The sequence below is a fragment of the Zeus faber genome (genome assembly GCF_960531495.2).
Source record: "Zeus faber genome assembly, chromosome: 4".
Classification (NCBI taxonomy): Eukaryota; Metazoa; Chordata; class Actinopteri; order Zeiformes; family Zeidae; genus Zeus; species Zeus faber.
Window position 1 is genome coordinate 34,644,531 of NC_137191.1, and position 11,898 is coordinate 34,656,428.

An 11,898-nucleotide genomic window follows, 5' to 3' on the forward strand; every position below is an offset into this window, starting at 1 on the left:
TTAATTGACAGAAGCATCATTGTTCTTCGGTAGATGAGCAGCAGTATACAGTGACTGAATAACGTTACCATAAACTGGCATTTGGATTAGGAAAACATTGGATCAAAAAAAAAAAAAAAAAAAAATCAGGTTCTTGAGGGCATCTTAAAGTTGTCCGGACAGTGAAATTACCTTTTTTATTTTTTTAAAGTATTTCATAGTGTTAATGTGTCACATCATGTACTATGTTAATGTTTCTTTTGGTTGCTGCCACTTCCACCACTTAAGTCTTTTTTTACCTGTGTTTCCTGGCCAGATGTATATACACACACAGATCAGCCACGACATTAAAATCTCCACTAATAAAACGAATATTGTCGAGCTTCCCCTCATTCCGGCAAAAGAGCGGTGACCAGCAGTTGTGGAGTCATGGACCCCACCTCTGAAGTAGTCCTGTGGTATCTGGCACCAAGAAGTTGGAGGTGGGGCCCCCGTGGATCGGGCTTGTTGTTCCAGCACATCCCACAGATGCTCCATGGGATCAGACCCTAACCCCCCCCCATCCACATGATGTAGAATAAAAGGTGATTCGTCAGACCTCCACCTTCTTCCATTGCTCCATGGTCCAGTTGTGACGCTCACGTGTCCGTTGTAGGTGCTTTCAGGGGTGGACAGGGGTCAGCATGGACACTGTGAGCTCCCATACGCAGCAAGCTGCCATGCACTGTGTGTTCTACACCTTTCTATCATAGCACCATCCACTGTTTCAACACTTTGTGCTACAGTAGTTCTTCTGTGGGATGGAACCAGACGGACTAGACTTCACTCCCCACGTGCATCAATGAACCTTGGGCCCCATGACCCTGTCGCCCTATCACCGGTCGTCCTTCCTTGGACACTGTTGGTAGTAACCACTGCAGAGCAGGAACAGCCACAAGACCTGTGGTGGTGGAGATGCTCTGACCCAGTCGTCCAGCATCACAATGTGCTCCTTGTCAAAGTGGCTCAGATCCTTACGCTGCTTCAACACATCAACTTCAACAACTGACACTTCACTTGCTGCCTCATATCATATATAATAATTAAATATAACACTATATATATGTTTATATGTATAATATATAACAGGAAATATAATAAAAATATATAACAGTATATCTATAATAGTAATAACTATATAGTTTATATATAATATAAAACAGTATATATATATATTTATAACAGTATATATATAATAGATTATAGAAATGTGATTAACTTGGCAAAGTTTACAATAAAAAAAAACAAAAACATTTCCAAGATAAAAACAAAATTGTAATTATTGTGACTGAGGCGTTGGGCCGCTCCTATTGGCTGCTCAAGTTCAGCGGCCGTGACGTACTTCCGCCCTTCTCGTGTCACGTTTATTGCAGTCCCGCGGACGACAAACAGCGGCTACGTGCTAACACGGCAGCGTCGTACATTGGTTATTAAGGCGCGTTTGCTTGTTTGTCTCCGTGGCCTCGTTTCCTTTTCACGTTGAAAGATCTTATTTTTTTTGGGGGGGGGGATGTAAAAATCTTAAAGGTGGAAATTTGCGCACGGTCGCCGACCGGCAAACATGTATCTCCCTGACGTTTGTCGAGTTGTGTTTATTTCATCTGTAAAGTTGCTCGTTTTTTTTGGGGGGGGGGCGACGAGGACGTCTCCTCCTCCTAATTCTGAGTCGGGTACAGCCCTAGAATTAATTAATAATCAAACACACACCAAATAAATCCCCCATATGTGTTTTCTTGGACTGTCCCTCCCAACAAACTTTTTATATTTTTTAATAACTTTTTTTTAACTGTTTCACTGATCGTATTAATCGGTCAAAATGGTCGTCGTCGGTGAGCGGTTAATTATTAACATCCCTAAATCCCGACGAAAGGGTGAGGTTACGGACCAAAGGCCACCGGACTTTTGGATAAATCCTCGACACCGAGGGTGAGGCGACCCGACGTCGCCGCAGCGAGAGGAAGCCACGAAACCGCTCCGACGGCATCGCTGCAGGTTTGGGTGGCAGCGGTGCACGCAGCGGTCCGGCGTGGGCCGCCCGCCCCCGCCCGCGAGCCGGGGTACCTCGGCGATTGAGGGCGTCGGTTATGCGGCCTGAACGCGACATCGGGTCTCGTTTCGATTCTTATTTCCCCCCAGAGAGGAACTCAAGCGACGTGACGCGCCGTCGCTTGAGTCGCTTCGTCCGCTGGCGCAACGAGCGGAGCCGGGGCTGTCGTGGCCGCGCGCGGCTTCACCCTCAAACGGCCGCGTAGCAAACGGGAGCCGCCGCCTCGCCGCGTCCAGCCGAGGGGACATCCTGCGACGTTGGAGTTGGCGTTTGCGACGCTGCCAAACCTGTTCACTCCAGGCGTCGCTCTCCCCGTGCAGGTTTACAGATACAATACGGAACAAGGCAGCCATTGTGTTTAATTCCCAATTCAGTCTTAACTGCACAGTACATATTATATACACACTGTGTGTGTGTGTCAATATATCCAGATTTTTCTTTACAAAAACAAAAAAAAAAAAAAATTCAAAAAAGCTTTAAAAATGTGACAAATAATCAGATGTTTAAGGGAAGACACTTGATTTTCGGTCTTTTTAACACCTGGAAGCAGGTTATATATCAGCGATCAATAGCTCATTGCACAATTATTTGTATTATTATTTTTGTTTGGTAAATTGTAATCACGATCTGCATGAGCGTGCGTCTACTGCAGGAAAAACAAAACCCAAAAAGGTTCCCAGGTACTTCTTGAAGTATTACACGTTCCGTCGTGTCAGGGCTCTGGATACAACAGGTACTTTTTATACTTGTACTTCACACAAAGTACTGATACTTTGCTGAAGTACAAATGTCTTTCGTTTCGAGTCAGTATTATATATATCATTTTTACTCAGAAAGCCCGACTGAGCGGCGGCACAGACAAAGGGAGAAAGCGAACAAAACACCACCCGTACACCAGCAGCGTTCCTCTTTGTTACAAACCTTTTTTATTAAGATATTCAGTATTTATTTTTTTCTCAGTTTTTTTTTTTGTTTTTTTTTCAGTCTGTTTTTTCATTTTGTCTTTACAGTAGTTTTAATGTGCAATTATCATTTATTACTAGGTCACAGTTAGGAATTCACAAAGTTATTGGCACTTGGAACACATGGGGTAGGGGACACTGGCATGTACACGGGGCGGGGGCGGGGGTGTATGGTATTTTCTTTGACATCAGTAGACGCTACTGCATTGGCGGGTATTTTCATATTTATTTATTTTTTTTCTCGAAAAAAGCTGTAATTCTGTCTCTTTTCTGGGTTATGAAGGAATAATTATGGTCTGAATAATACCTCATGCTGCGAGTGCACATCTAACAATCAAACTTCGATAGTGCTTTCTATGTAATAATGTACAGTTTAGATATTTATATATTTATAGTGTAAAATTAAGAAGACGGAAGGGGGGGGGGGGTGGGGGGGGGATAAAGGAAAAACAACCAACCCACGAGAGGTCGGTAGATTATTTTTACCCGACGACACCAGAGACAAGGAGAAGGAAAAATCTAAAAAAAAAAAAAAAAACAACCAGGAAACTAAAACGATTCATTCAGGCCTGCGATTGGTTGCCGCGCAGGCCCCGTTCCGCCCTTTTTGAGTTTGATTTCTGAGGTAAGAGTGTCTGGACACGGGCCCTCGACTTCCGTCCCCTCGGCCGCGGGCCCTCGCCTTCCCTCCCCCGCCCCCTCCCTCTCCGCTCCCCCCCGGGACCCGGGTGTCTGTGTGGTAAGTAAGGTCTGCTATGGCTGCAAGCTCCCGAGGTAACTGGTACTTGGTTAATATTACTTTTTTTTGTCTTTTTTTGGTAATATTTTTTTCAAACTGCATCAGTGAAGAACACACACAGCGGCCGCCAGGAGGCACGAGCCGCCCGTGACTGTGTGTGCGTAAATAGCGTAAATATATTTATAGATATATATATAAATTTGTATATATATATGTTTTTTTCAGAGGTCTGCATGTGTGTGTGTGTCCTTTGTCTCTGGTGCGTGAGGAATCGGAAAGAGGAGGGTTTGGATGCCGAAAGAAACAAAATGAATACGAGTCGCGCGAGCGAGGGAGCGGTCCACCTTAAATCCGTTTATCCTGCAACCCGCGCCTCCGCCTTCCCCCCCGCCCTCCCGCATGGTCACGGGTTTAAAGTCGCCAAACCTTTCAGAACGATCCGCCTGTCTTCTGGGCGGAGATTTTGAGATCCATGTCCAGATCGTGTCATAAAAAACCGCCGCGCCGCCCACCAAAAGGAAGAACGGGAAAACCCGTCGAGCGTCGCTTGCGCCGGCGGCTCCGTCGTTTCTTTGGCCGTTCCCAAAACCTTCCAGCACCCCTGGAATGATCCGCTTTGCTTTTGTTTGTTTGTGTGTTTTTGAGGGGGGCGATCCGACGCCGGTTGATTTCCACCCGGACCCTGTTTAAAAAAAACGGACAGATCTTCTTCTTTGCCAGACACAGACGGGGAGGAGGGGGGAGGGCAAAAGAAAACTCAAAGTAAACAGAAAATAACCAATTGGTCTAAAAAGGGTCAGAACAATGAGATTTACAGGAACAAGCCTCAGCTCTGACCGTGGCCCCGCTCCCTCGGGGGAGAAAAACACAAAAAACGACTTCTGACCACACACTTCTGACGCCGCCGCCGTTCCCACCAGACAGGAAGTGACGCTTGGGAGCGTGCGCAGAAGGTGCCGAGGTTTGATTCAAAGGTGCTTTTTTTTTTTTAATATTTTTTTTTTTTTTTTTAAGAAAATGTCAATATTAATCCACCCTCTCTACGTCACTTTGTTTTTAAGTCTGTGGACTGGCAGACAGAAGGCGGCCAGAAGCGAGAGGCAGACAGACGAGACGTGGATGGATGGAAACGGAGAGAATTAAAAATAAAAACACAAATAATCATTTTAAAAAAAAACGGCCTCTGAGCTGTTTTGGAAGTTTTTTGTTTTTGTTTTTTCCTTCCACTGCATTATTTTTTTTTTTTTTTTAAACGCCGTCCGTTTCGATCGACGCTTTTCATTTGAAGACGTTTGTCTCGTGTCAGAATTTGTTAAAAAATAAAACAATAAAATAAAACAAACAGCTGGTGGAGCAGAGTCCTCTCGCCGTCTGATCCTAAGGTGCTTGGGCCGGCGGCGCTCGGCCCGACCGACGGAGGCTTATTCCTCCAGCGGGTCAGGTGAGCGTCGCGCTCTGCGCCCGTCTCCAATGAGGACGCGGGTGGAGCGAGGGCGAGGGGGCGGAGGGAGCCCTGCCCCGCGCCAGGCATTCAGACGTGGAATGAGCCTCAGAGCGTTTTTTTTTTTTGCCCCCCCCCCTATTGGGATGACCCCTCCACCCATCCATCCATCCATCCATCCATCCACTTGTCTGTCTGCTTCTCCAAGTTAGAACTCTTCGAGACTCCAATCACAACAATGCAGCTTTATCAACAAACCCTTCGGTCCCCGCCCTGCACGTCAGTCATACAACGCTATGCAAAAAATATGTGGTTCTCTTTCTCTCAACTATTTTACACCAGCTTTATCCACATCCTTTTTTTGTCCCCTCTCTCTCAAATCTTTACACAACTTGGCAACGCTAGTAACATGTGTTAATGTTGAATTATTAGTAGCATTCTTCTTTTTAAAATAACTTTTTTAACAACTTTTCAAAAAGACTACGTACACTAGTTCAATGGTAAAAATGAACAAAATAAAACGAAGATATAACCCCAAAACAATAGGCAACAGCAAAACAACAACAACAACAACAACAACAAAACAGTTGCGTAAAAACAAAACTTACAAAATTTCTTAAAAATTCTGTGGGAGAGTTTCCCCCAAAGTATACAAAGCTCCTGGGGAAGCGGTGCAGCTTCCTCCAGCCCCGGAGCTGGAAAACCGCTCAGCCCCGGGTGAACCAGCGTGACAAGGTTTTGTGTTTTTTTTGTTTTTGTTTTTTAATCTTTAAAAAAAAAAAAAAAAAAAAAAGGTCAGAGAGACGAGGGGTTCGATGCCTTCGACGCGCGGACCACAGACGGTGCCGGGAGGGGGCCCCGAGTCTAAAAAGGCAAACTCTCCACTTTGTTCCCGCTGCCCCCATCGCGGGGGAGGTGCCCGAACCCCAGCCTCCCCTCAGGAACCTTTTGGAAACCTGTGGTTTGAACACCTGTGCTTCAGGATCCACCGCCAGCGCCGCCGAGCCCACCACCCTCCAACAGGTTCCGGGGACGCCCGGTTACTTTTCCCCCAATAACTTACAAAAAGATGAAAATAAAAAAACAACAACTATAGTGCCGCATTTGAATGATTACACGCTTTTAGAAAAGATATCAAAGCTTATTATTGTTTATTCATATTGTTAAGGCATCGCATGAAGCTTTGTTGAAAATTGGTTTTGGGAACTTCCTGTTTTACCGTACGTGACCACAGCACGTGTTGTTTGCTTTTTAAGAACGCAGAACTAGAAATGACAACGGACTAGAATGGAGCAGAATTGGCAGGGTCGGGTGGGGTCTCCTGTATGATCGGTGGGGGGGGGGGGGGGGGGGGGGGGTGTTACTCTCGTGTCTGGGGAAATTAGCTAGCTGATCCCACCCGCGGCCATGCAACAAGCTAACACAGTTAGCCATCTCCGCCGGGAAAATCACCCGCCGCAGAAAGCAAAAAAACATGGCCCGTCCGCGCGTTTTATCTCCATCAGCCGCACCGCCGGCCAGCGCCGCGTCTCAAAACGGCGCCGCGTCTCAAAACGGCGGCCCGTTTTTTATTTTATTTTTATAACAACGCGGTCTGGGAAACGGCGTCAGTCTTCCCCGCTGGACTTTGAAGTTTTGGTCGGTGTTGGACAAGACGTGCGCTCCATGCGGTAAGACCGCCGCCGGAGAGATCACAAAATGTAAACGGGGGGGGGGGGTCGGGGCCGGGGTCCAGGGCCGAACGGGCAACGCGTCCCCACCCGGTTGTGCAACTTAGGGAAACCCGGGGAGCGAATGGGGAAGTGGGGAACAAAAATATATAACGAAATAGAAAAACTCCAACTGCACTGACCCCGTTTACTACTGTACCCCCCCCCCCTCCCAAACCCAACCCACGTAAACAATCAAACCAGATGTTTATCTGGGCGGCGCAGCGCCAGGGAGCGCACGGCCAACGAGGACCTCCTCCACCCGCTCGCTCGCCCTCCTCCCCTCCCTCTCTCTGTCGCTTTGTCTCGATTGCGGCTTTGCTCATGTGACAGCAGAGTGCCGCAATGCCTCATCTGCCCTGGCAGATCCTTAACTAGCACACACACACACACACACACACACACACACACACACACACACACACACACACACACACACACACACACACACACACACACACTTTTTTTAACAGTCTGCTATTGGCTAGCTCTGGCTAGGCGTCTGTGCTGATTGGTCAGCAGCAGCGGCCGGGGGAACACTCAGGTAGACACGACATTAAATCGGCACCATCGCCATGACGATAAGCCTCATCATCGTCACTGTCCCTCTGATCTGCCGTCCGGGGTTTAAAAAACAAAAAAACAAAAAAAAAAAGGTGCAGTTAGACGATCAGACCACCGGGGGGAGGGAACGCGGTTCGGGGCGGCGCACACACACACACACACACACACACACACACACACACACACACACACACACACACACACACACACACACACACACACACACACACACACACACACACACACACACACACACACACACACACACACACACACACACACACAGAAGGAAAACAGGTGGTAAAAAAGATATATATGCAGGGGGGGGGGGGGGTCAACACAGAACGAGACACTGCAGGTTAAACACAAACTGCACAGCACCAGCGTCCTGCAAAGAACTCCCATTAGAAAACACACAAACATCTTCACTGACAGAAGTCAATAGAAGAATGCGAGGAGGCAGCCCGGCACGGCGGCCGCCTGTGCACTCAGCCGCGTGCGGCAGATTAGCAGAGGCTCGGCGGCGCGCTGCCCAAAATGGAGGCGCTGCGTTGAAACCTCTGGGCTGCGATGTGTATGATGTGCACGGTGCAACATGGCCGCCTGCAGATCTGCCACGGCACAGACGTATAGACTGGCTGCGGATCAGTGACTCTGCAGACTGAGCGCGCGCGTGCGTGGGGAATGTGTGTGTGTGGTATGTGTGTGTGCGGTATGTGTGTGTGTGGTATGTGCACAGAGGTTGAGATGAGTGGCTGTTTGTTTTTGTCTCGCAGAGACATCTCACACACACACCTACACCCCCCACACGGAGCTGCATGCGCAGTTAGTAAATTCTCACACACACCCACACACACACACACACACACACACACACACACACAGTCCCTCTGTATGGCTGTCAGAAGCGCTCGGAAGAAGGCAGCCATTAACACGCAAGTCTCCATAAATGGCAATGAAGGAAAGAGTGAGGAGAAGAAAAAAAACCACAGTACATAAACACACACAGGCACGCACACATACACATTCACATGCACACACAGACACACACACACACACACACACACACACACACACAGAGACACACACACACACACACAAAAGCACACATGCATTCAAACCGAATCATCCAAGCGTCCTGTCCTCCCCCTCCCCCTCTCTCTCCTTCCTCTCCGGGGAGACTGAGTCTGTCCTCAACTCCATTTTCTCACCCTCCCTCCCCCTTCTCTTCTTTCAGGCACAGAATCTGATTCTCTCTCTTTTCATTGATTTATTTTAAGGCCGTAGGTTTTTTTTTTGTTTGTTTGTTTTTGTTTAACCCGCATTGAGGAGCGATATGTGCAAAATGATCCAAATTCTCCTACACCCCCCGATATGAACCGAAGTCGCCAGAAATCGAACCCGCACTCAGTTACGGAAAAGTAAAAATAATATATAAAAAAAAAAAAAAAAAGAAGTAAACATCACTTTTCTCAAGACGACGCAGACAAACCCTACGAAGACGAGGGGCCTTCAAAAAACATAGAAACATCTTTTATTTATTTATTTATTTTTTTAAACGCTCAGGTAAAGACAAGACTGCTTCGTCGTTACCCCTGTTTTGGTTCGTCGTCTGCCACGGCATTCAAGCGTCGGCGTCTTTCGCTCGGAGAAGCTTTTCCCCAAAACCTTTTTAGTGCCGGGGGTAAGGTGCACGACACGGCCCCCGACTCAAAACCTAGAAACGCAGACGACGCCCAAAAGGTCAAACGTCGGAAGAAGGAAATCCCAGCAGCGAGCTCCCCCCCCCTCGGGGGGGCGGCCGCACCCCACTGTGGCGTGCGTTCTCCACCAGGGGGGGGGGGCATCACGGTCGCAGCATTTCCACGTCTCGCGATAAAACTATCGTCTCGATTTTTGGGTCCATTAGAAAATTGTCATTTGGATCCTCCCCTCCTCGGGGAGTCGGGCTTTCAACTCTGTGCATAAAAGGTCGACTTAGAACTGCAGCCCCATCGGTACCGGCATCGGCGCCACGGAGCGATCGCTGCCGTACGCGCTCCTGACCTCCATCCGCACCCTGACCTCCTGTTTCCCATGCTGCTCGCCGGCCGATCAGTGGGGGGGGGCGGGGTCTCGGACGGAACACATGATGATGGCGATCGCCCAGAAGGGAACAAAGGGGGGAGGGGAGGCGTCAAACACTGGGCTTTTAGATTGTCATTGGGGGGGAGGGGGGCTCTTACTAGAAAATCTGAAAACGTATAAAAAAAAAAAAATAATAATAATAATAATAATAATAATAATAGTATACTTTTCAACAAATTCCCCGTCGGTCGTTTGGAGCCGTCCTCAATCACAAGATCCCCCCCCCCCCCCCCCTTCCAGGGCGGCCGGTTAAACGGTGCCAAAGTCCCACGAAGCTGCGACGCCGCGTGTTTGCGTTGCTGCGATGGATGAAATGAGCCTCCAATTATGTGTCGCACACACACACTCTCTCCAAAGGCTGACCTAGCACCAGGGTTGGCGGCAGAGGAGCAGCGAGCGTCCCTCCCGCCCCCTCAGCTCCTCCAGAAGTGCCAGTCCTGACGGTGCAGCGATGACACGCAGGCGGAGCGGCGGCGGCGGCCTCCTCCACGGAGCTTTCAAAGTTTGCAAAATCGTCGCGCCCCCACCCCCCAAATGAGACGTGCGAACCGACAGAGACATCGTGCAGAACTGATGTTATTATTTGGTGCTTACTTGCGAGTTTAACCGTAAGTTTATTTTATGGACCCATTACTGGAACCCAAGGAAAAAAAAAAAAAAAAAAAAAAAAAAAAAACAACAACCCCATTTTCTAGTTTTTGTGCAACTTTAAGCCCGTGGTTCTCAGTGATGACAATTAAAAAAAGATGAGACAAATATTTCCTTTTTTTTCTGTGATATGCCAAATGTGTATTAGCACAGGAAGCGATAACATATGAGTCTTCATCGGTACTAGTTCCAAAAAAAAAATAAAAATAAAATGCTCTCGCCAATTCATGCCGTCGATTCTCAATTTTAGTGCAAAGATAAATTGCGTCTCAGGTTCTGAGAAAAGCCGCCGCAAAATCAAGCGTTTGCGGTCGCAGCGATCAAAAAACAAAACAAAAACAACCCTCTGAATCCTGAAGGGACGGGGTCATGCAACGATGCAGGGGACACACACACACACACACACACACACACACACACACACACACACACACACACACACACACACACTTTAAGACTTTGATTTAGGCTCGTTTCGTTAAAAACTGGCGATAAGACAAAACTGGAATTGCAGCTTTTTTTTTTTTTTTCTTCTTCTTCTTCTTCTTTTTAGTAAAACGCTTCGTCCCCACGTCTCCGACACTTCACACAATAATAAAAATGTGATTGGATTGTACTCATACCGCATTAAAAAGAACACAGTGCATTTAATCCGCGTGCGAATCCTGCGCGGCCTCACAAACTCTTGAACAAAATCACCGATCATCAATTTCTTCTCCCTCGGGAGTCTTGGCAAAACACCACACATGTGCAGATTAAAGATATAAAAAAAAAAAAAAAAAAAAAAAAAAAAAAAAAAAACATTTAAAGGATACAAACCAAACAGAATTGGTCTTTTTTTTTTCTCTCTTAGGATGGGGGGGGGCTGATAACAAGGTGCTTGGTTTGGGGTAGGATGATAAAAAACATATGAACAAACAAAAAAAAACAACTAAGTATTCTCCACCCACCGCTCGGCTACGACCGCGTTTCAACCAGAAACCAACTGGTTTCCAGGCCAAAGTGACCGATGGGCCCCACGCATTTCCCAGCGCCCGGCTGGAGGTCGTTTCCATCCGACAAGGTCAACAAAAACCATAAAACATCAATCGGGGGGGTGGCTCCCCTCCCCGCTCCCCTCCCTGGGCTGGCCACGCCTACATTCAGGATCCAAAACAACAGTGTTGGCTGACTCTCAAAAAGGAGGCGGGGCGCGTCCGCCCCCACCCTCCCGCGCTACATCCATTCAAAGGGGGTAGGTCCCCGACCCCTGCGGCTCGGGGAAGGTACGTCGTAGACCACGGGGGAGGGAAGGGGCTTTAGTAACAGTAATCTATGTTAAAAACAAAAATTACAATAAAAACAAAAATTATTTTCTCAAGAGTCGAGCGTCAATAAGTGGAGGTTGAACGTCCTCCCTCTATTGGTCCAAATCTCTCTCTCTCTACCTCTCTGTCTCTGTCTCCCTCTCTCTCTGTCTCTCTCTCTCTGTCTCTCTCTCTCTGTCTCTCTCTCTCTGTCTCTCTCTCTGCCCACAGTGGGACAGAAACACGTTCTGTAGCGATGCGCGAACGAGGGAATAAAACAAGTTGCAGTTGCTCAAAACAAAAGAGAAACAAAAGAGGAAGTGACCAAAACAAAAGAGTTGCCCATTCGCACAACGT